Source organism: Musca autumnalis, unplaced genomic scaffold (genome assembly GCF_047663935.1).
Source record: "Musca autumnalis isolate F117 unplaced genomic scaffold, ASM4766393v1 scaffold_5, whole genome shotgun sequence".
Classification (NCBI taxonomy): domain Eukaryota; kingdom Metazoa; phylum Arthropoda; class Insecta; order Diptera; family Muscidae; genus Musca; species Musca autumnalis.
This window is the reverse complement of record NW_027412088.1, coordinates 115,167,431-115,194,427: the sequence shown is the minus strand read 5'-3', so window position 1 is coordinate 115,194,427 and position 26,997 is coordinate 115,167,431. Positions and strand designations below refer to the sequence as shown.

General features: G+C 33.4%; 1 protein-coding gene across 7 annotated transcripts in view; it reads right to left on the bottom strand.

The window, feature by feature from the left end:
- dpr12 (defective proboscis extension response 12) overlaps window positions 1–26,997 on the bottom strand; it is a 508,475-nt gene that overhangs the window by 352,624 nt on the left and 128,854 nt on the right. For 5 of the 7 annotated variants that reach the window (XM_073992337.1, XM_073992338.1, XM_073992342.1 and 2 more), the window contains exon 3: window positions 7,437–7,461. The exons of the other annotated variants lie outside the window; for them this stretch is intronic. The gene's annotated coding sequence lies outside the window, so the exon portion shown is untranslated. The remainder of the gene's footprint in view (window positions 1–7,436; window positions 7,462–26,997) is intronic. 7 annotated transcript variants of the gene reach the window in all.

Below are 26,997 nucleotides of genomic sequence, written 5' to 3'. Positions count from 1 at the left end.
TTCCACTTAGCTGAGGTATATTAACATTTTTGCAAGAATATAATATGTACCCATATTATCCTTGAAAGAACTTTTCCAAGCGTTTTGCATACATACATGTATACGTTATGACATTTAATATGCTTCAAATGATCGAATATTTTGAAACCACAAATGGCCCAATGTTTTTGACAATGGTCCCTAATTAGTTTTTAAATGTGGATAAAATAATTCCCCGATCAAATTCTACGGGACAACAAAAAAGGTTTACTTTAAAATTATATCCTATTTAAAAACAAATACAATGTCAATAAAATTTTGACAAAAAAAAAACGGATTACAACAACTATGACATTTACCATGCATGCATGTAGATCAAATTTAAACCTAACCTGATTTCTGCTGCGAAAACAAACATCATGTTATAGCCAACTACATAAGTAGTGTTAAAGTGTTTAATATATTAATTTCAACATATTTTTATTAAGACTTAGATTCAGTTACTCCTTACAATACTATGTAGTCCATGATCATTGATTTCAAATTATCTGCAAGAAAATCTTACATTTGTCGGGTAATATCGAATTTGAACTGATTGCATTTTATGAAGTGATTATTATGTAATTTTTGTCACTTGCACTTTCACCTGCATGTCGAAGGATGCCAATGGCCTTGGTTGAAGATAAACAAAATAACACGTGTGAACAAATGAGTCGAATACACGTTTATAGTGCAGAGGGACATAACAAAGATTTCTTTAACTTCTTCTGGGTATGTGTATAGAGTATACATGGGGATCGCAGCATTTTTGCTGAACATTCTCATAAACTAAAGTGTAAAAGCTCATTACATTTTACAACATCGTTATAATAAATTCTTATCGCACGTATTCTATGATGGTAACCCAACAATTGTATTATATACACGTATGAATTTTAAGATACACCAACTTCCTTACTCTCCAAAATACTCGCACACACACACGTGCGGTTGTACATTTTATGTTATTGTAGTGGTTGTTTTACAAAAATTGCTCATAAAAATTGTTGTTTTGTACTTTTGCTAACACTTCAAAGCAACGGCATGACATTCCATTTTCACAGACATGTGGTAATTTTCTCACAAAGACTTTGTGACAGGATACCTCCGGAGAATAAGAATAATGTTATGACTATTGGTTATTTCAGTTGTTGTTGTTGCCTCTTGGATTTGTTGTTATTTGTTTTACAATAATTAGTTGAAAACAAATTGTTTTGATTATTTGTCATTAAGTTGTAATATTTTACGACTCGATACGAATTTCGTAACACAACATGTGTGCACTTGTGTGTTCGGCTATTTGTAATCTGACCTTTTATAGCTTTTAATTAAACTTGAATGCGTTAAATTTGATTTAAGCCATGTACAAGCAAAGTTTAATAAGCCCGCATGAATTCCTGCCATGACAATGCCAATAAAATATGCCTCATTTAATAGGAGACGCGGGGACATGGAAAGTATTCCTTAATTAAATGAACTCTGATTAAAAGATTTATGTATTTTTAATGGTTTAAAATTTAATACCCAAAAAGTCATTGTACAAGAATTTCTGCCATTGTATGTGTGTGTATATGGCTGTGTGTGGCGTTTGTGTGTTTTTGAGTTTTATGACTGAAACGGAGACGGAGATGAACACAAGAAATGTTTGTTTTCCGTTTTCCATAAGAAGCGCATTAACTGTTTAACCCTTCTGTGTCAGCTGCCTCCACTGACTTGCTAAATGTGATGAATCACCCGCGACTCCCCTGTAATTTCGGTAATAAATCATTTGTTGGTATTTGTTACCACATTAAATGAGATTTGGAGGTGTCCATTGTTATTGTACAACCACCACAACAATGTTGCGGTTCAACTTCAAAAATAAGACGATCCTGTTTAAACTATAAAGTACTTAAAGTCTATTGAAACTTTTCTTGTTGTTGCTGTTTATCTAAGTGGGTGTATATTTCCATTAATTAGTTGTCAAAGAAATTAATGAAGTTCGAGCGGCCAAGTAAAGTTGACCGATTTATGGTATTTAAACATTTTCGTCGTTGTCCCTTCCAAAAGTTTGTGAAGAAATTAATGTAATATAACTCCAAAAATAAAAGCAAAATATTTACATACACTTAGAGCCAGAGGAAAGAATGATAAGTTTAAATATATTAAATATATAACAAATGCATTGTTATTTAAGAGATGAAGACAAAATTCGTACCCCTAGTTGGGGCAAAGTGCCGCTATATTAAGGTTATAATAATTTCAATACACTCAAAATAAGTGTGCAGCATCACTGTTTATGGGTGTCCCTTATACGAACAGCAAGAATTCGGTAAATTTTTAACATGCAAAACATATTTTTTTACTTCCACGTTTCTCCTATCTATAAAAAATAAAAGATTATAAAATAGATATGAACTGATCCAATATTGAGGTCCCCTAATAGTGAAAAGGGGAGCCATTGTGGTGCAGTGGTAAGTAAGTCCACCTTACACTCAGATGATCTGCGGTTCAATCCCACACCAGAACATCAAAATTTTTGGCGGTGACAGATCCTTTCAGAGTAATTTTAGCGACATTTCCTGAGTATTTTAGCGATAAAAACTTCTCTACAAATGTTATCAAAAGACACGCGGTTGTGGGATTCGGCGATAAAAATGCGACCTATTTTTTATCATTGAGCCAATATGAATCGACGTTCACTCAGAGAAGTATGTATGTTTTTATTAGTTAACATTAGAATAACAAACAACTATCTGAATCTGCCAAGTTGCTTATAACTTTGATAATTAACGAAATATATCGATGAAATACCGACTAAAATAAACTTGTAGCTAAGACCTGTTAATATTAATAGTAGGGACTTCATTTACTCAAAATTTTTAGGCATCGCAAAAACAAAAAATCTATTAGCCAGGCTCAATAACGAATCGAATGAGAACCATTTATCTTTACAATTCTTTTAACTCAAATGCTACTAAATTATGTACATAACGATAAGAAAAAACTGTTAATATGAAGTAATAGACACATCCTAAAGAAATTTTTCCGGTTTGATGTAGGTTTGGTGGTGAATGGTATAAAATTCCTACTATAGCCCATTCTTAGTTTGTTAACTATTTTACAGATCTCAAACCATATTTTGTAAAACAAAGACCTGTCTCATAGGTGCCCTGACGGTATATACTCAGGCGAGTTCATTTGTAATGCAGTCGAACTTCTCTACAACTTACTTCCTTATACGAAATTTTCTCTATAACGAATAAAAATTGAAAACACAACTTTTTTAACACACTTTAACCTATTTTAACCTCTCTATAGCAAACTTCCCTATAGCGAATACTTTTCTATAACGAAGTTTTTTTTAATGCACAACGGGAATTTAAATAATCTCTCTATAACGAATTTTTGAAAAACGCTCTTGGAATAAAAATTATATTCCCAATGACTACTATGCATATTTTCATTTCATTGGTTAAAAATGACTATTTTGCCATTTTCCCCCGGTTTCTCTATAACGTAGTAATTCGTCGGTTCCCAATTTCTACGTTATAGAGAAGTTCGACTGTATTTTAAAATAAAAGCTTGTTCGAAAGGAAAGGAAAAAGGTATGTATAATGTTATGTAATTATATAAAATCAATTCTTGTATAAACATTTACATTCGATCTAATGGATTTCCTCCTCAATATGTGACGAAACCCATTACAGGGTATTACTAACATAGTATATTAATTATATATTAATTATTTTTTCTACAATATTTATTATTTTTGTAACATTGATCAAAAGAATTTTCATAAAAGCTAACCCCTCAATAAATTTGACCTTACTTTCTAAGCGAGTTCTTTTCAACAATAACATTCGTTTATCCTAACAAAATAATTCGTTACTGGGTGAGTTAATGACACGAAATACAAACGACGCCATTACAATTTTAATACATAATGCTTTCGTATTCTAGATCACGCCCATGGGTTAATTATGTAAATAACAAATAACTTTTACACCAATGCGAACTTTTTGAACCGTGTTTAAATTATCAAATAATAATAATTACAATAATTATATATTTCGTATACATACTACATTTATTCATTCATTCAGTTGTATTTGCCAAGGACACACTGCCGGTCTTGGTTTGTATTGTTGTATGTATTTGTCACATTAAACACATAATAAACATTAACATTTTATTAACATCTCATTACAAAGTTTAACGTTCACAAACATGACTTACTCCCTTTCTGGCTGGCACACCCACTTACATTAACTCGCACACACTCAAACGAATATTATATTCAACAGCAACATGAGAAAAACATACACATAACACAACAGGTAAGTGGTAACAACAACAGTTTTGCAGACGTTTGTTGCACATTTGCTTAAATCAGAGAATATTGTAAAATATGTTCACAACCAAACTTTTAATGAATTCAATTAACATAACGCCAATTGTTGTTGTAAAATAAGACATAACATATGGCGGTGTTATATTGTCGTAAATTGTAATCCACCATTTATGCTAAGCGCTAAAAGCCAAATGACTTCTTTGAAGTGTTTCAGCTTAAAAATACATAATTGCACTTTTAAGCAGTTGACATTTGTTTTTCTTTATCAGAATTTTTATAATTTGATTCAGAATGTCGCGAACAGGGTTTATAGATGTTCAACGGAAACAAGTCCAAATCATACGCATCGAAGACATTTAACGCCTTCAATTATAATGTTTTTATTGGTTGGTGACTTAAAATAAGATTACCATGAAAACCTACCGAATAAACTTATAATAAATAACATAAAATGATTTAAAAAGTTGGAAACAACGCTTAATTTGTGTGAAATTAAAATCTTTGCAAAGGTAAAATTTAGAAACAACAAATTAAAACATATGATTTTAAAAGTTTACCTTCATAATTACACCATGCTTTTGAGCCAAATATTGCATATATTAAGCATAGACATATGAAGAAATGATCTTACTGAATCTGTTCGAATTTAGTGTGCCTCCAATGGAGTTCAATTGAACAATTTAGTTCACTATGTAGTTCCAATCGATCGGATCGTTAATATGAAAAAGCTGCGTATGAGCGTTTTCATACGTTCTTTTATATGAAATCAGTCATACATTTAGGGAGTAGGACAGTGAAAGAGTAACTAGATTTAGCCAACTCTAGAAATAGTGACTGGGCGACAATTGCATAATTGTAGTAAATTCTATACTGTAATTGTTGTTGTAAAACCGGTTCAAATAAAGTTATTGTCTAATTAAAATGTACGGTAAATTATTTTAAATCTGCAAGTTACTTTCGTAACAGTAGGTATGTATTTGTATATATATATATGAAGAAAAGACAAAATTTTTTAGTTTTCCATAAAAAAAATTAAAAAATTTTTTTTAAGCTACATGAATGATTTTTGGTACATAAATTGGGAAAAAATCCCATTCTTAAATCTGTTCGGGATACTAATTTTGGTTGTTGCGCGCAAAAGTTATGGCGGTTTCAATTCTGATAAAAAGAAAAAAATCTTTAAAAGACTCTAATCATTATATTGAGAAACTCTCTTGATTAGGGGCTCCCTACATACTATATGGTTACTGAGGTCCCATAACTTTAGTGAAAAAGTTGTAAATTTTCGCGGAAATTAGGAAAGCATTCAAAACAATTGGTAGTTTACAACTTGTTCTAATAAAATTCAAGCTGTTTAAGCATCTGAAAAATATATAAAAAATATGTACGTAATCTAAACATCGCGAAGATTCAAATGAAACCAAAACTATACAAATCCGTTTAGCGGTTTGCATATTATAGCAAAAAACAAAAAATATATTGAGGAAATTTATAAAATTTTTGTAAGAGAAAATATTTATTAAAATTTATTTTGTGAGTTAGTTGAACAAAATGTAAGAAAAATAGGTCGGAGTTTTTCTTCTATTTTAGTTAAATTCCACGCAATAAATCACATTTTTTATTCTAATCACTTCTCGAAAACACGCTAACATCTAGCAGAAGATATGGATATCTTTCAAATAAATGTTGGGTTCCTTTAAATGGGGTATAATCTTGAAATAAAATTGTATCGGGTAATGTTCATTTTGAAATGCGTGTAAACCGCGAAATCCTCAAAATCACTTGATGCGCATGCGGTTTACCAATACAGCGAATTCTTCTCTTTTAATTTGTACACATTTGCCAGGATTTACTTTGGCCGCTAAGATGTAACATCGTCTGCAGTTTAGTGTGCAACAAACTGTATAACGCTTATATTTTGCACAAAGTGCATACACTTTTTATGCGCATCCGATTTCACTATCAACCGTGAAAAAATACATCGATCTAAACATATTTCAATAAAATCCATCAAGAACCGTGGATGTAGCATCACACAGTATTTTTTGGATAAATCGGATACAGCTCCCATGCCACTAAATTTTTCAAACCGGTGTTTTCGCACAAACGCGAGTGATGATTCACTTTCTTCATTGAAATGGATACGATCCACATAAAACGCGAATTAGTCAGCGATATTTTGAAAAACATTTTTCGCAAATTTTTCAATTTTTGCAGTAGCCATTTCCGCCGTTCTAGTAGATGGATTTTTACGATCTGTGATTCATATGATCCGGATCGTCGAAAAACTAAAATATCGCGGGGTACCAGCACACTCAAAACGATATTGTAAATACTGTACCCAAAAACTAGGTTTTTTAGAAAAAATATCGCACTAAATTTTGGCCTTTGGCAGTAGATTACTCTGCTGCAGTGTGGGCTACATAATATACATATCAGATTATGCGAAATCGCGAGTTTTTTAGTCCTATAATTGGTTTTTCGAAATATCCGAATGCGCGTCCCAGTTACATAAAAAATACAAAAAACACCTGAAATCCGGCTTCAAAATGTCAGCATCCATAAAAGGTGGATGCAGTGGAAATTTTGGAAAGTGATACATTAGAAGTGTAATCTTCATTTTGTATTCTCCAACTTTTACTTTGGACAGATGTCCGTCATTTGAATGGTTTAATCAGAAATCGAATAGCAATGTAAAAAACCTGTTTAGATTCAACGTGTTTTTACCTATGGTTTTTCCTTTACGCGGTCGTAACTACCACGTAAATTAAATTTTTTTGCTAAATTTTTGAGCTTTGTACAAAAACATCTAAATTAATCCAGCAATAGTCATAGTTACTGGCAAACTAGAATAGTTCGCGTATTATAATAGTGCAAACCTTGGCTTCATGGAAACTAAAAAATTTTGACTTTTCCTCATATATATATATATATATATACATACATATATATATATATATATATATATATATATATATGACTGATTTCGATTCAACAAGGGGGAAAAAATATTTAAAATTAAGTGACAAAGTCTAAGGAATATAACAGTAGTACTACAGCAACATTGTGAAATTGTTATACATACCTTCTATAATAATTTATGTTGTGACCTGAAACGAGAAAGTTGATACTACTTAATATTCGTAAATTATAAACTTTACGAGTCGAAGAAACATTATGGAAACAGAGCTCGCCGTCATTGCAATGTTGCGATGGTTTAAAAGTTTTGCAGAATATGTGAAGAAGGAGGCCTTGCCTTCCTTATACACCAGTCTGACCGGTACAAACCTATCTCGTTTGAGCTTAACTCTAGTGACTTATAGGATTAGAGTTCACAATACCCCAATATTGATAGGGCGAAGTTGAGTTTGCTACGATGTATAGTTAACAGGGTGATCTCACTACTGAAGCCAAGCAAGGATTAAAGCAGAGGCGAATCGTACGTGCCGATTTGTCTCCTATCGTCGGTAGCAAAATTTTAGAGGCACTACTCCTCCCCATGTTGAGAAGCCAAGTGCCCAACAACAGCATGGACTCCGGAAAATTCACAGTATAACTACAGCATTACACGCCATATCCACACATAGCTGTCGAGGCCGCGCATCGAACACTCAAGGCCAGAACACAATCAATCGTCGCTTGCTTTGCTTGCTTCCCAACTGTCAAATTATAAAGGAAAGCCAGAGCCTCTAAAAGGAGAACGCAGGCGGATTTTCAAAGAGGCTCTGGCATTCCTTTATAATTTGACATTTGGGGAAGCAAGGAAAGCAAGCGACGATTGATTCTGTTCTGGCCTTCAGGGTGGCTCTTGACTTATCAAGGGCACTCGATACCTTCAACCATGCCATGTTGTTCGATGTGTGCGGGCGCCAATCTTTTGTGGAATTCAGAAATAAGAAGTCTAAAACCCGTAGAGGAAAACAGGTAGTTGAACAAGGCTGGGTGATATCCCCGGAACAGTTTAAACTCTACCTTACTGAAATGTATGCGGATGTTTGTACGTTCTTTACGTTGAAATATGGAAGATGTCTTCTCTCTAATCTTCCATTTGTGCACCGCTAAATAGACTTTCACACTGTCCACCACCTAGACGAATAAAATAAAGCTCCGACTGAACATATCGGTCGATGGTGTCCTGATACCGACCACTACGCCCCCGAAGGGAAAAGGTAGACTTCTTTCATATCAATGAGTGCACGCCGATTCACATTGGCTTAGTGATATTTGACCTACTTTTTATCGCAGAGTCCGAACGGCGTGTCTTACGATACCACTTTATAGAGAAGTTTTTCATGGCTGAAATACTTGGGGAATGTAAAACAACATTACGGTGAGGGGATTTGCCACCACAGAAAGTGTCGATGTTCTGGTCGGAGATTGAACCGCAAACCTTTTCGTTTGCAAAACGGACGTGCTTGCCCCTGTACCACGGCGATTTAGACCGCTAACTACCCTTGATATTAGGTGTAACGTTCAATAGCATGTTTAAATCGCCTGCGAAAGTTACGTCTATTTGCGACAACATCACAAGTTGGAACAAGGTCCTCAAGCTGCTGGCCGTCAGCAGAAATATGAGATAACGTAATACGTCGTTTTCAATTATTACGCAGAGCAGTTCATTGCCAACCTAGGCACCAGGCGTGCTGAAGACGTTTATGCGAGATGCGAATGTTTGAAGAACTGCCGCACAAAACACATCTTACTTACTTTTGCGAACAACATTGACATAAGGCCATTTTTCATAAATTGTTTTCCAAGAAAACTAAGAAACTTTTTTAGCAGATATTTTTATATCCTACACCATAATATGGAGGGTATAATTAAATTTGTCATACCGTTTGTAACACATCGAAATATTCATCGGAGACCCTATAAAGTATATATATTCTTGATCAGGGTAAAATTCTAAGTCGATATAACCATGTCCGTCTGTCCGTCCGTCTGTTGAAATCAAGATACAGCTCGCAATTTTTTAGATAGAGCTTTGTAATTTGGTATAGAAACTTTGTTTGGTATTGCAAATGGGCTATATCGGTCCAAGTTTTGATATAGTCCCGATAGAACGATACCTCCCGATTTCCGGTATTTTGAAGGTTGTGGTCTCAGTATTCCTCTGAAATGGCTGAAATGTGGTATGTAGTCTTCGTTGGTGGTAAAAAACCTTTCCCCATAAATTTGTCGGTACAGGTCCACGCCTTAATATAGCCCTATAGATCGGTACCTCCCGATTTTCGGTAATGACATATATAATTGTTCCACACACATCCCAGAAGGGACAAGGAAGACTCCTCTCATATCAATGAGTGCACCCCGATTCGCAATCATATGGGACCTACAGTTTATCGCCGATTCCGAACGGCGCACAGTGTTGCCGTAGTGGACAAAAATAAAAAAGCGTGATGTTAACTTTTATATATGTTTACGTTTCTTTCTTACAGTAAACACATCAGATACGACGAATCTGAAAGAATTTTGTCGATATGTGCATTCATAACGAAGTTATAGCTCTTAAAATATGAAAAATATTTCTCAGGTAATCTAAAGCGATAATCATATGAAAATACGACAACTTAAATAATTATTTCAGAAAATTTTGTTGATAATATTAAAATTTTTGGATGGGGATTTGATGGGTGGGCTATAAATATAAAATTTAATACAATAAGTTGACATCAATTGGACATGGGCAAAGTACCGTTATCAAGAATTAAAAATTTAAATTTGATAAAAAATATAAATTCTTCATATTTCGTAGAGTAGATCTTTTGATTGCCACCTATTGCCTCCTTGGCTCTTGATTTCCGCTAATTGGACATCTCTTCCGAAGCGAAATGTGTAAAAACATTCTGCCCATCCCTGCAAACTTCTGAGATATATCGGTTCAGATTTGGATATAGCCCACATATATATCTTTTCCCGATATTGCTATAAATCGCTCAATTTTTGATGAATAGCCTTGAAATTTAACATGGGATGTTCCGGTTCAGTTATACCGAAAATCGGTGAAACCACTCAGGGGCCTAAGAAAATATCACATATAAAATTTGAAGGCTATTCCACTAAAATTGACCGAGTTATAGCAAAATCGGGGAAAGATATTTATGGGGGCTATATCCAAATCTGAACCGATTTTTGTGAAAATCTGTGTAGCTATTTAGGAGCCAACGAAAATAACACGTATTAAATTTGAAGGCTATTCGATCAAAATTGAACGAGTTGTAGCAAAATCGGGAAAAGTATACTGGGGCCACTACTTTTTAATTTATTTATTAATGACATATCTTTGGAAAAGCTTTCCAAGGCAAAGTTCCTCCTTTATAAAATCGAGTCTCTGTGTGATATGATCGACTTGAAGAAAGATCTAGATAATGTTCTATGATGATGTATTGATAATAATCTAGCAATTTATCTGCTTTCATGCTTCATATTATATATTGCTTAATCCCATTTAGACGTCCTTCAAAATTGGTCAAATTATACTTAATAAAGTAACTTCAATTCATGATCTCGGGGTAATTTTTGATTACTCCTTGACATTTGTTCCACACATGGATTTTATTATTTCAGAAGCCTACAAAATCCTCGCATTTATTAAGAGAAATTGTTCAGAATTTACTGACCCCAATACCGTTAAATTGATTTATACTGCCTTTGTAAGATCAAAGCTTGAATATGCATCCATTATTTGGCACTCTTATAGTTTATCCCAAATTAGTCGTGTTGAGCGAATTCAAAGACGATTTACAAAAGTTGCTCTGAAACCAATTTCTTTTGTTGAACTTCCACCATATCGATCAAGATGTTTGGTACTGGGATTACAGAGCTTGGAATGTCGCCGAAAATCCAAGTCTTCTGTTTTAATTTATGATTTGGTTAATAACAATGTTGATTCACCGGATTTGCTGTCTTTAATTCCGTTTTCTACTCCCTTAAGAGATTTTATACGATTTATTGATTTTTTTTATTTACGTTATAAAAAATATATACATTCAACTTATGCATAATGCCTCAGCGCCAATTGGCATGTAGAGGCTAGTTGGCAAAAAAAAAAAAACATGTTTATTTGTATACATTAATATGTTTTATATTGTATTTAATGACATTTTCATCAGAAGCATTTATTCACACGAAATATTATGAAATAAAATTTTCAATATGTAATAATAAAAATTGCTTTAAGTTGTATTTAAAAGATGAAAGATTATGACACATTTTTAAATGCTGTGGAAAAAGATTAAACTCATGACTACCGGAATATTCTACTCGTTGCTTGGTAGTCTCGGTACGACATAAGGCGACACGAAGTTGTAAATTGTTCCGAGTATTAAATGTATTTTGATTCCGCGTAAATTCAATTGTATGATGCCCAATTTTATATAAGCATTTAAATACATACATCAAAAGCTGATATTTATAGAGACCATAAACAGGTAAGGCAGACTTAAAAGTTTCTTCAAAAAGACGTTGTGTTGAGTGAAGTATAGGCAAATCTGCTACAAGCTTCAGAGCTCTGTTTTGTAGACGCTGCAGAGATATCAGATTTGAGGTTTTTTTGTATGCATATACCACTGCTATATAATTTAGATGACTCTGTACTAAAGTCTGGTAAATTAGATATTTCGTGTTGTAATCAAATTTATATTTAAATTTGTATAGTATGCCAAGAGCTGGTGAAATTTTTGTTTTCAACTGATTTATATGTTTATCCCATGAAAGATTCGATTGCAAAACTAAGCCCAGATGTTTTATCTCATGTACCTCTTCTATAATGTTACCACAGATGTTAACGCTAAAGGTTGAGTCAAAATTACCTTGCGGTCGAAACCGCATTAATTTTGTCTTTCCTTCATTTGTAGCAGATTACAAAAAATTTGTGATAAGCCTTCTTGCATATTTAGCATACCTTTCAAAACATTGCATAAAATTAACATTGGTATTAAATCTCCCTCTCTCTTGGAGGAATATACATATGTAATAAGTTCTCTTTGGTTTTGTTTATGGCTCTTTTGACATTACTTACACTCTTTTCTACCCTTGTGAATGTTAGCTACAGAGCCAACACAGATGTTATACAAATCTGTTATATTACATGATCAGTAGACATCGGATTTTTGCATGTTTTTTATTTCTCATCTGATTGGACTCAAATTTTGGATCTAGGCGTTTTAAGGGTCAACTTTTCGATATTTGGGGTCATATCAAAAACATGCAAAAAATATGCAAAAAATATGCAAAATATATGCAAAAAATATGCAAAAAATATGTAAAATATGCAAAAAATATGCAAAATATGCAAAAAATATGCAAAATATGCAAAAAATATGCAGAATATGCAAAAAAATATGCAAAATATGCAAACAGTTTTTGGCCGAAAATCGTCATAAAAGTCGTAAAATTGTCATTTAGTGTTAGAAAAATCGTCAAAAATCTTCAAAGTGTTCTAAATTAAGATAGTTGGCCGCTTAACGTCGATTTTTTAGCAGATTATTGTGTTATCGAGACCTCTTACGACAGTGTGGTGTAGGGTATAAAAGAATGGTATTGTAATACATTTTTTTTATTATTAAACTATGCAAAAATATAAAATTTGATAAAATATCAAACGTTCTATGTAAAATTCAATATTTTCTTTGTTATAATTTGTAGCGTTGGGCTGGTTATTGTTCAAAGGGAACAAATCGATGATGGATTTTTTAAGGCGGCAACTGCATAAAGTTTTTATTTTGGTCAGATTTTAAGACTCTCAAAGTTTGTGCACAATTGGAATATGTTAACATGTGCCACTGGGGCCTCCACATTATGAAAATCTCAATTTTTTGGCTATTTAGCGATTTCGGCGAACCATTTCTCTGGAATGGTTAAAGCTTTTTGTCCATAGTAAGCATTAAACTAAAGGCCATTCTGTTCTTAACATTTCTTGCTGAACAACAAAATATATGTATATATAATAAATCTAATACTAAATAGGTATTACAGAATTCGAGATAAAAAAAAGCCAATGTCCCGAAAAACGTGACTAGATACGTCTTTGTGCGAAAATGGAGACTATTAAAAAAACATTATCTTCATTTTTATCAATTTTTGGAATGAAAACAAATGTCTTTTACATTTTGTACTAAATTAAATTTATTCGAGAGTCAGACATCATGTGGTTTTGGAGCTATCTGGGTACAGCTGACTACTTGAAGAACGCTCTGCTATGTAGTTCGCAACTTTCAAGTTGTTTACCATCCTTTGCGCCTCCAGGAAATTCGGAGTTAATGTTGAATCTCTTGAACAACAAGAATTATGCCAGACCTTTTTCCAGGATTTTCGGCATTTGCTCTTTTGGAAGTTTGGATCGAATATTTCTGAAAAAATGTTAATCTTTGCTTTGTTAAGATTTTTGTCGCCTTTTGACTCTTTACGGCGTTTTGCACCGTTGCACAGTGCGAAATATGAGCACTTTAGCAGAACTTTGCTAATAACTTTTAAAGGAAAGGGCGTAGAATCCTAAAATTTTGCAAAAATGTCTCTTATATTAGTGGATAGTGTTTGGCTCAAATTGGGCCACATAGGCCCGCGGTTTCCCGTAGCGTTCATGTAACACCTGCTGCCGTTTTTACGTTTTACATTCATTTTTCAATCGATTTTGCTGCAAATTGGTATATTCAGTTTTCAGCGGATAGAAAGCTTATGTACAAAATATTATCAATATAGGTTCGCGTTTAGGTATAGTCCCCATTGAACGGTACCGGTAGATGGGACCTATTTTAAATGTTACAGACACATTTTCCAATGTATTTGGTTGCATTTTAGCATTTTATGTTCTTTGTAGATAGAAAACCACTGTGCGAAATATTATCATCGTAGGTACGCGTTTTTGGTATAGCCCCCATATGACGGGTTCCTTCATGTTAGGTATTTTAAATGTTGAAGACAAAAATTGCAACCGATTTTGATGCAAATGTGCATTTTAAGATATTAACATCCTCCTCACATAAAACCTGTCAACATTGGTCCACTTCTGGGTGAAGCCCCACAACCCTACACATCTATTAAGGAGTAAAATGTCAATTTTTTGGTTTTCATTTGTATCTATAATGTTTATTGGTCCATTCAGCAGGTCTGTACCATTAATTTTGTTAATAATGTCTTTCATATCAAGTTCAGGTTTGCACTGCATTACAATTTTAACGCATTTTGGTATTTGTACCGCAGCATCTAAAAATGATGCACTATATGTATATCACCAACATATAGAGGTCAAAACTATCAAAAATTGCTAGAGGTTTCTTAATTTTACAGAAATTATCACTGTTAGAATTATTGAGTCCATTTCTTCAAAACACAGTCAACATTGTCGCGTTTACCTTCCACTTTTGGAAAATGCAACAGAATAAAATTCCCGAAGTCTTTTTAGAAAATCTTGAATATCTCCAAAGACCGCGCAATACCGCACCAGTTTTATAGCTTTGCGAACAGAGGAGAATCCAATCTTTCAGATTATATATATCTTAACACGTGAATGTACGTAATTCACTTTTGAAATGACTACGGAAAATAAAAAATTACAATTTTGAAAACTTCAAAAAATCACTTCTTTCCGACTAAAATTGCACGAAAACAATAATGGTTTTTTGCATTTTTTAAAGTGTAAGATATCATAATTGTTTTGTAAAATATTAAGAAAAATTAATTATGGCATACTGAGTTATCATATGTCCGCGCCACGCTATTTTTTTAATGAATCCAAATTACATATATTTCTTAGAAAAACAATTATGAAACAAAAGTGCAACTTTAAGTGCATTTCTAAGTCGTTTCGCGGAGTAAATCGCAAAAGTGAGTATGGATCATTAGCAGTGGAGTACTTAGCTAACGAATTCAATTAAAATTTAATTAATTTTATGTACTTCAAAATTCCTTAAAGTTCCACTAAACTTCCCATATTTCGCACTGTGCGTTGGATCAAACAATTCCAGGTCAGCAAGTTCAGGACTAAGATACCACAGATTATTAATTATGCTGTTATTTCCTTTTTCGGAAATGTGTGTGTCAATTTTTTCATACTTCAATACATTTTCAATGAGGTCTAGGTCTTGTTTTGATGCTAAACGTATCGTAGAATCTGAAGAACCATCTGTCCCGAATACAATCAAGCGTGGCTTCAAGAAAATCGTAACTATGCAATTGTCATTGGTGCTGGACTCCTGTAAGGTGTATATGAACGTTACTAGTATCGTTATGGCTACAGTAGAAGCTATCGGAGAGGATCTCTACAAATATAACATCTCTAGAATCTTTATCCGTGAACAGCGGAGAATAAACCGTGAAAAATAAACGCAACAGCTTCAAGGAACGAGGCTATTTGTGTACACTGGCATGGAAAACTATTACCAGATATTCTCAAAACAGGGAAGAAAAATCGGGTTGCTGTTCTGGTATCACATGGGGGTAAAGAACAACTCCTAGGTGTTCCTGAAACTGACGATAGCTCATGGGAGAAACAAGAACTAGCAGTGTACAAATGCCTAGAAAAATGGGGTCTCACCAGCTCGAGAGCTTCTGTACCACCGTACAAACTTGTTAGAAAATTGTTGAGAGGGATTTTTGACTGCAAGTTTGGAAGCACATCCGGACATCAACCAAACATATTCAAACGGCTTCTATAAGAATAGTCTGCGATTGCCAAATCCAAGTTCGAAGTAGGCGAGAGTGTTTTAAAACTACTGCCCAACCCACTTCCCAAGAACAAGAGGCCGAAGAAGCACCTTGCGTTTAAATCGTTCGAGACTGGACGACCCAGAATGTTTTTTTTTTCTATTTTATTTATTTATTTATTTGGTATCCCACACGACAACAACTAAGTGTTATAAGTGAGAGTTTGGGTTATTGATTTTACAAAACGTATAATGAACAAGATAATGTTTATATAGATATAATATAGGATATATTGGGTAAACATTATAAATAGGTTAAAAAGAAATAGAGACAATAGATTGAGTTTAATACAAAAAAATAATGAAAACGATATTCAGAAATATTTTTAGGTCCAAAACAAGACCTAAACCGCATTGAAGATTTACTTAATACGAAAGGCATTCACAAACAAATATCAGATAAAGGAAATAACAAAATGATAAATCATATGTGGTACCTTAGTCCTGAATTTATTGGTCTACATTGTTTGATCTGATAGTGCAAAACACCGTAAAGATCCAAAAGACGACAAAAATCTTAACAAAGCAAAGATAGAAATTTCTCCAGAAATAATCGATCCAAACTTACAAAAATCAACTGGCGAAATTCCTAGAAAAAGGTTTACCAGGCATAATTACAAGTGCGACTTAATTGTTGTTCAAGAGATTAAACTTTAACTCTGAATTTCTTGAAAAAGATAATGCAACTTGACCACAGAACATCAATTACCAGGAGGGGTAAAGGATGGCAAATATCTTGAAAATTGTGAGCGACATAGCAAGGAGTCGAGTTCATCAACAAGTTGTCATCTGTACCCAGATAGCTCCAAAACTAAATTATGTCAGTCCCTTAATGCCCGTAATTTCAAGACGTAGGTATCTATGAGTTCACAGATATCTCCCGTGTAAGCAACATGTTATAATTTCAATGCATAGGTAACGTTACCGACTCAAAAACGGCCGTGTTACTTACACCAAGGATTTTACCTGGTTAATCGCTGCCAATGCGTTAAAAGTTGTAAAACACTTCTATGTGGCAATGATTTTGCGAAATCAGGAATGAAAATCACCAATCTTACCACATGATTTCAAAACTTACACGCCTCGGTAAATGGCATGTAGAAATTACCAAACGCGTAGGTAAAGATAACTAATAGGTAGCTACCTACCCGTTCACCCAGACGTTGAAATTACGGGCATAAGTAAATTAAAATATGTATGAACAAAATGTAAGCGTTTGTCATTGAAGCCATACAATGAATGTACAAATGTCCATCTTTGTAATGTTTGATGGATTGCGATGCCGATATGTCTGATGTGCTTCTACAAAAGGCGAAACATGTCACATAATGGTGGTTGTGGGGGTTCGAATCTTCAGCTTTCCTTTTTCACTTGCAAACATCATCGGTCATTAAGCTCGACTCCAACGAGAAATGAACCTTCGCCCTAATATGCAACATTATCTGGAATTCAGTAACACTTACGTACTTTGCTGTTCAGCAAGAAATGTTAAGAACAGAATAGCTTTTAGTTAAATGCGTAATACGGGCAAGTAGCTTTAACCGTTCTACATGTATGGGCCGTCGAAGTCGCCAAATACAAAACAATAGATTTTCATTACTTCGAGGTCACAGTACCACGTTTTAACATATTCGAATTGTACTCAAACTTTGGCAATCTTAAAATCTAACGATACTAAAAGGTTTAGGCGGCTCCCCGGCTAAAAAATCCGAGATCGATTTGGTCCTTTGAGTTAAAACCAGCCCAATGCTACAAATTAAATTAAGATGCTACAAAAAAGAAAATATTGAATTTTACATAAAACGTGTGATATTTTATAAAATTTTATATTTTTACATAGTTTAATAATAAAAAAATGGTATTACGATACCATATTTTTATACACTACACCACACTGTCGTAAATAGTCTCAATAACATAATAATCTGCTGAAAAAATCGACGTTATACGGTCAACAGTCTTAAATTAGAACACTGTTATGTATTTTTTGATGGTTTTTCCAACTTTAAATGACAATTTAACGACTTTTATGACGATTTTCGGCCAAAATCTGTTTGCATATTTTGCATATTTTTTGCATATTTTTTGCATATTTTGCATATTCTGCATATTTTTTGCATATTTTGCATATTTTTTGCATATTTTGCATATTTTTTGCATATTTTGCATATTTTTTGCATATTTTTTGCATATTTTGTGCATATGAAAAATATGCAAATATGCAAAATAAATACAAAATATGACCCGGCCATTTAATTTAGATTTCTTTGAAACGAATTTTGGTCCAATCAGAATCTTCCTATCTTTAATATTAAAAAATATGCAAATATGCAAAATCCGATGTCTAATGATCAGGCTGTTATACTGTTGGTTCCTGTCTAAGGCTGCAAAACAATGAGTTTTTTTTTTTCTCCTGTATGCAAATGTATGCATAAATAATAATACTCAAATGCCAAAAACTAGTTTTAGCAGTAGGAAAAAAGAAAACAAAGCGACAAAACCAAAGAAGAATAAAACAATTCTTGTCACTAAGGGGGTAATAGGAATAATTCATTTTTTCTACGGTCTCTTCTTTTCGAACCACCAAACAATCAACTTGTAACAAATACTGCTTCAATAAAGTTTGACAGTGATTTTTGTAAATTGTGCTTTGTCAGAAATAAGACATACACTTTAAAAGTTGAAGACATTTTTATAGTCATGTAAAATATGGTGATAAAAGTTAAATTATTAAACCAAATTTCTGAAAATAATGAACGAGAACGAACGTAAAAAAATGGTTCCTATTGAATGATGCATTGCAGTCTGTTGAATCAAAACCTCATGTTGGAAGAATTGTCATAAGTATTAAATTTTGATATAAATATATTACAAGCAAATTTTTACCTTCCAAAAAAAAGAAAAATCTATTCAAAGTTAAATTAATTAATTACATATACTAAAATAATTCGAATCAAAAAAAAAAAAAACAAAAAAAAAATAAAAAAACCTAACCTAGAATTGGTACTGAAACATAAAAAAACTTAACCTATTGATTGTTGCAGAATTGAAATCAATGCAAATTGTTAAATCTATTTTTGAATAATTGAGCCTACAATTGTTATTTAAATTAAAAAAATTCAACAATAATTTTTTGACGTACTTTTTATACATTTTTTTATCATATAAGTTGCATGTCTGAATTTATATCAGTAAATTCTTTACATTGCACGACTGAAGTCGTGAATATAATTTGAGATCTAATGTAAAGGATTTACGATCATTTAATTACCCATTGAATATAATTTTTTTGTTACCCCATAAAGCCAAGAAATTCTTCAGGTACCGCATAAATTGAGCTCAGTTCATCGGCCATCCAGAAGGTACAGTAACCTAACCTAAAACTATAACTGTATGTAAGTAAAGCTACAGCATGCAATTTGCCTATATACAAATTACATTTTTCATACAATAATTTTATGTTTGTTAAAACTTTCGAAACATTTCATTAAAATTATTTGTTAAGAACTTTTGTCTAGTTTAAGACTCTCAAAAGAAAATTCGTTTTCTCAATAATGATATTGTTAATAAAAGAATTGTGAAAATTAAAGGAAAAATGGAGTAGGTAATTTTTTTATTTGGAATTGTTGGTAAGATGACATAACGGATTAGTAAGCGATTTAAGGCAAGGGAAGTAATCAAATAAATATGTTTGGGCAATGATTACTTATGGTAGCATACGGGTGGGAAACAATTGAAAGTGCCCTTACGAATTCCATCTTTCGTATATTTACGTTTGTAATACATATACATATGTGTATTTAATCTTAGCCGAGGTTGGGAAGTGTACTGGGTCCGTTATCTCAAGGCTATTAAAGATTAATGAGAATTGCCCTAAATCATTTGAAATGTGACCAATATCTATTTGTGACCAATGTTTGCTTATAAATACTAAATACATTTGTTTGAAACCTATGGAAAGAATAAATATAATTCACTGGATCAACCCCTCTTGTGAAAGTAAACGGCTGTGATTGAGCTTTATGCTTTAAAAGCGAGCATCATAATTTCCTAAGAAATCTGTATTAAAGACAAACCGAAGAACGATAACAAGTAGCACGTAAGTTCTAATTATTATTAAAATATCGCTGTTAAGTTGTTTTTTATTTACAGTTAGGCAAGAAATGTATTGCAAAAACCAAAATTGTAGAAAATTTCATATTAATTGTTCGTTTATGACAACAAATTATGTAAAAACTAAACGGTTTTTTGTGCAAATCTCTTGCTATAGGTCCTTACAACAATATTCAGTCAAAATATGCAAAGGTTATTTGCGATTTATAACAAATACGGTCAAAAATAAGAAATAACTACTATTTGGGGGTGACAATAAAAGTATTGCAAAAATTGCCAAATCGATGGTTTCTTCGAGAATTACCAAAGGTGTGTTCCTTAATGAGTTGTCTATCCGCTTTATTCATTCATTGGAGCATTAATGAGCTTAGTTAAACCAAAAATTAAGGCTCGGTATGTTCCACTCTAAGGATACTGGTTCCCCAATTTTTAGTAAATCTTGATCCTTCGTTGGAGGGAGGATGTTTTTGGAGTTTTTTGTTAAATTGGACCCAAAAATTTTATGAGAGTTGATATCAGGATGTTGGCCCGATGTATTTAAGAGTTTTGTGTTGTTATATTACATCGGCAATTTACACAAATAGGATTAACATGTCATGATCTGGTCTTTGGAATGGTGGTAGTTGACTTTGTTTGAGCTTTCGGGATCGATTTTTCTGACTTTGAGACTAATGACTATTAAATATTTCTTAATGATGTCAGTGGGGATGTCTTCCCAATCATTATTATATCCGTGAAACCAATTTGGCATACTATTTTCCATGGTAAAGAATAAAGTACCCAAATTTTCGGTATTCCAGCTTCATAAGTAGCGGTTTAATTTCCATATTTGATGGGTTTTATTGGATTTAGCGCAATTTTTGGATTTATTATGATAGCAGAGGATAATATCTATCCACTTAGTAAAAATTAAATCATATCAATACCATTGAGAGACGAAATAGTGCTCTGTCGTAGGTCGTTTCAAAATACTACACTGGTGTCAATTTTTTCCATATACTTTCCAGAGGTATTTCGATGTCCTCAAAGCCAAAATCGGACTGTTTTGCATTGTTCCATTATCCTACAATACATATTGAGTTAAATATTCATTCTTGGCATACTTGCCTGTGGCCGACTCGTCATTGTTTATTGTTAATATGGTCCCATGCGTTTTTTACCTGTCTGAAGACCCTCCATGACCGCATTTTTTATCACTGAACTTTATTACATTCAATACTGTTAGTCTATTATTAGCCGCAAAAGCCATAAAAATGCATAATGAACGCAAAAAATTGCAAAAATTGTATAGTTTTATAGTACTGATTTTCCCGTTGCAATACTTTTATTGTCACCCCAAGTAGTAATTAATTCTTATTTTTGACCGTATTTGTTATAAATCGCAAATAACCTTTGATTATTTTGACGGAATTTTGTTGTAAGGACCTATAGCAAGAGATTTGCACAAAAAACCGTATAGTTTTTAAATAATTTGTTACCATAAACGAACAATTGATATGAAATTTTCTACAATTTTGGTTTTTGCAATACTTTTCTTGCCTAACTGTATGTTCATTCATCATCGTTTTCAAATCTGTGGCCATTGAAGTGAGCTATCGTTAAATACACTTTTTTTCGTCAATATTTTTACCATTATACGAAGGTCCTTTTTATCATCTTCTGCAAATTAATTGAATTTATTCGCCATTTGGTTAGAAAAAGGCAGGATTGCCGTGCACTCAATACTTATTTAATACAACTAATGAAAAGGGTTTTCTCCATGAAAATGTCAGTTTTATGATTGTTTGAGTTTGAGGAGAATAAAAAAGGTCTGCAGCCAAACGTTGTGATTCCTTGTATAAGCCGGGTTATCATTCTTAAGTTTATTGATTTTGGTGGCGAAGGAGTCCAGTTGTTAAGATTCGTTTATTTTGTTTGTCTGTTTGTTTGTTTACAATGTAAATATTACATTTAAATCGATAAAATTGAGGGTTGGACAGTATTTGAATGGGCCAAGAACGAAGAGCATCAGCATTTTTTTAGTACATCGTTTGCATTTTATTATACTACAGAGGCATTTGTTTGGTTTTTGTTAGCCGTCAGTTTATGTTTCTAATAGAAATATAGCCAACCACACCTAGTATATTGTGGCCTAGCATAACCATAGAATTCCAATGAAATGACATAAAATGGGTGACAGTTTACGATCGCTATTGTGAATTTATTTTTGCCACATGCTTACATGGGATTTATTTTATATCTTGTATTTATATTATCATTTTAGTATGCCGTAACATGTACGGGGCAGCATTTATTAGATATAAATGTATCATAAATAATTATCTTTATTTTATTCACAGTGAAAGCGACGACAGTTCATATAACTTTAAAACTATTCAATTCGTCAGATTGGCCAAAGTATTGATTGTCCAAGAATTCCTCAAAATATGGATAACGTTTCAAAATATTTTAAAACCCTTTAAAATTGGTTAAAAACGTAAGGAGTTATGCATTTTTTGTGTTTAAACGTTTAAACTAGTTACAGTTTTAAAATTACTTTACGAATCCATGGAGTAGGAGGAATACTATGTGGACGGCCAGCCGTTAATTTATGATATGGAAAGAGAATTATTTTTGTAGCAATGGATAATCAAACAATTTTCGTAAACAATCTTCGATTGTTAAATTAAATCTTATCCGCCAAACTTCTTGCTTGTCAAATCAGCTGACTTCTTGCAAGTTTCTGCAAATTGTTAGAGTTTAGGTAGTGCCAAAGAAATTCTCGATCAGAGTGTTTCTTTGCGCACGTATCTATTTGAGCTAGCAATTGACACTTGGGTATAAAAAGTTTCTTGTTGAAAAACAAGAAATAAGGGAACTGATGAAGATCTGTGGCGAGATCTGAAACTATAGTATTCCTTGCCATCGCCATCGCCAATTTTTTCCCACTAATAAATTAAAGTTGTTTTAATAAAATATTAAAACAACGACTATGGGATTAAGCCTGACTATTTTGAAAAACAAAATTTTGCAAATTTTTATTTTCGAGAGGGTAAAATAAGTGGAGAGAGATTACTGAGAACTTGCTGAGTACTTGCAAGTACTTTTTATTTGCGAAGTTATCGTACAGACCTACTATTTATTTATTTTTATTAGGCTAATGTTTTTAATTAAAACAATTAGTCAGAAAGAAAATACATCGGCTGGACTTACTGTGTCACCACCATTTTTGTTTTTGGCCTATGCTCTCCACTTGTTCATGCTTCCTTTCGCAATACAATTTGAAATCTTAGTTAGTTAAAAACTTAATCAATACCACTTTATATTCTATTAGAACACGAAAAACGATTATATAAAATATTTTCTCTTTCATTGTAAATTGGGTTGTTGTGCCAAAAGTAAAAACTTTTCTCTTACATTGAAACATAAAAGTAAACTATAGCCGCATTCAAAATACATGATTGCGTCGTAGTTGAAAGTTTGCTCGTTAAGCTGAAAGCAACGACTAAAAATCGATTGAAACAAGTTTGGCGGTTCAAAATTTTACAAAATAAAACTTCAAATCTGCCAAAAATTGCTTTGTATGAAAAAGTAACTAAAACTGTACTTTAAGTGATTTGCAAGTGCTCAGCATTTCATTTTCGTACAATTGTGTGTAACTTGAAAAATTTCCACAAAATCGAAGCTAAATCCTAGTGACACAAAGAGGATGTTTGACAAAAACAGAATTGGAATGCCTTGAAGCAGAAATTCAATTCGAATACAATGCAGGCCTATGGGATATGTGCTTTGATGTGCTCACACACACATATTCATATAATTGTACATAAATCGGCTCTTGTTTTTGGCGCAAGAGGAAATTATTTCAAAGTAAGTCTTCGTGGCATACAGTGATACGATTTGAAAATTATACCAGAAATGGGATATAAAGCAGACAACATTCTAAGCAGAATACCCATAGAAAGTTTTTGTTCATTTAATTTCCCAATTTCCCCTTCGAAAGTCATAAAAATAATCGTATCTGCTTATTACGAGGGTCACTAAAAAACCTTCTCGCCTAGGCAACACGCAGAGTCGCCAGGCGTCATTTGACATTCGACCATGTGTTGGGTTGTTTACAGTGGCTTGATTGAGACACCTCCAAAACATGGTTTTAGAACGCATTTACAGCATCTACTGGCGGTTGCTGCGATTTTTCGGGTTCATACGCAGAGTTTCATGATTCGTCACCTGGATCCACCTTATAAACGTCTCTAGAAGCACCGCGTATTTTTTCGAAATTTCTTGCACCGACTAACAAGGGATCCGAAGGGAAGACTCCCAATTTTGGCGCCATGCGTTCATGCAAAATCAAATGTTAGTTTGTGGAATAAATTCCCAAGGAAGCTTTTATCTCACGGAATATAACATGGCAATCTTGCATTATCCGTTCACACACGGGTTAATTTTGTCTGTCACAACGACCGTTTTTGGACGACCCTCACGAACTTCGTGTTTTTGGCAAATGTCGGCCACGATTGAATTCATTAAACCATTTTTTCATAGTGCTATAAGATGGTCATTTATCAAATGTTAGTTTGTGGAATAAATTCCCAAGGAAGCTTTTATCTCACGGAATATAACATGGCAATCTTGCATTATCCGTTCACACACGGGTTAATTTTGTCTGTCACAACGACCGTTTTTGGACGACCCTCACGAACTTCGTGTTTTTGGCAAATGTCGGCCATGATTGAATTCATTAAACCATTTTTTCATAGTGCTATAAGATGGTCATTTATCGACATACAAAGATTAAATTTCAACGATCCACTCTTGCCGTTGTGAAAAATTATCGGGCGAAAATGTTCACCAGTAAATTCATTATTTTATGCAAAGTGATTTTTTCAAGTCACTGTAAAGAAAACAACACATGTTCGTATGTGAAACTATCCTAAGTACGCTTATGCCAAAAACTGTCAAACTTTCCAAAAAAATGTCAAATGACGACTGGCGACACTGCTTGATGCCTAGGCCAGAAGGTTTTTTAGTGACGCAACAACTTGTATTGTGTAAATAGTCTGAAAGCTATTAAAAACCTTTACAGCCACCGTGTAGTGGATGATGTGCACAACAACTTTTGAAGCGGATGCTGCGTTTGCCCAGAGTACATATAACGATATGCAACGTTATATTTCTGAGAATCTTACATAAAGTTCGGAGACGGATATCGGTCTACTCCTTTGGGTACCGTTTCCTCTAAAGTTCAAACAATTTCACCGCAATGCACTGTTATAAACCCCAAGTGTATTTGAACGAAATTTGTCCCACTGTCTGTCTGACTGTAAAATTAAAAGTTAAAATTTTTTCACACAAAATTTGTCTCAAAAGTCCGTTTAAGGGCATGTCTCAGATTGTTTAGAATTTTTTCGCAGTATGTTGTCCCGTGGCCTCTATTACGATGGTACAATTTTTTTGGGCCCAAGTGGATAATGGAGCTCGAAAAACTGTCGGCACCAACTAAAATGAGTGGTGAGCAGTATAATTTGCGAATTGAATATCCGATTTGGCCGAAACTTTTCCCATGGTAACATTTTTTACCGAAGTTACTCCTTGTGGACTATGTCGGTCCATGACTTTAGGTACCTTCTGCACAAAACTTTTGCTCTTTACTCCAAATCAAATTTATTAATAAAATATATGCATTTATTCGGAACTTCAACAATGCCCCAAAGGACAACAAAATTCTCAAATCCCCTTATGACTCTTTTACAACCTCGTAACCCTGTATCATATTTTGATTTGTTCTTTTTCTAAGATTAAATAAAATATGAGCTTTTTTGACAAACATTAAAAGTCTCTATAAGCACATATATAACTGAAAATAAGTTTTGGAGCCGCAAGACCAGACCAAACTGGCATAATATTTATAAGTCAGAACCAGCGTACGTAAAAATACTTTAAAAAAACGTTTCCAATAGTTTCGTTTCGTATTTTCCATAGGAACAATACAAAACGAAACATAAGTTATGTTACATTACCCACGTTGACCGAGCTAGCGGTTTAGTTTCATTTTGTTTACATTCGTGAGTGCGAACAAAGCGAAAAGTTCTCAACTACACAACAGCTGATAGAAAACTAAATAGTACTAAACTCATGTGAATAATTCAAAAACGTTTGGCGGTTGATAAAACTCAACGTGGTATGCTTATGTTAGCTTATAGGGTTGTTAAGCAATCGCATGTGTGTGTGTCCTTTGGTGAATGTAACCACTCGGCACAGCGTAGCCGAAATACATTTCAGCAATCGTACGGTTTTCATCTTTGTGCATTGAAACGTTTGTGGCATTGTTTTGGTTGTAAGAACGAAACGATTCAGAGAAACTGAAAAGATTGTGGCTTTGAGTGATTGGTACGGGAATCGTTTTGTTTCCCAGCAAAATGTTCGATGCCAAAGATGCCATTCAATCATGGGTGAAAGTGATCTGGCATGTCATCTTTTTAGCATCATCATCGATGAATTTTATATGAGCGTGGACCCCAAAAGATGCTATTCATTTTTGGATCCAATGCATGTCATTTACACCAATGCTTTGACATGTCATTCTCCCCAGTGCTTTGGCATGTCATTTCCACTAATGCTTTGACATGTCATTTTCATCAACCCTTTGCATTGTCATTATCATTACCGCGAGAGTTTTAACAACGTTGGTTGTGATTTCGAGTCCCCTACAACATGAAGCCTATTGTAAATAATTAATCGTATATATTTAGAAAAATGTGTATAAATTAAAACACAAAATTCATCTCTATTGGATCGATGGAATGGGTTCAAATGGTGATGAAAAGATCGGATCTTTCACGACTTCCTTTG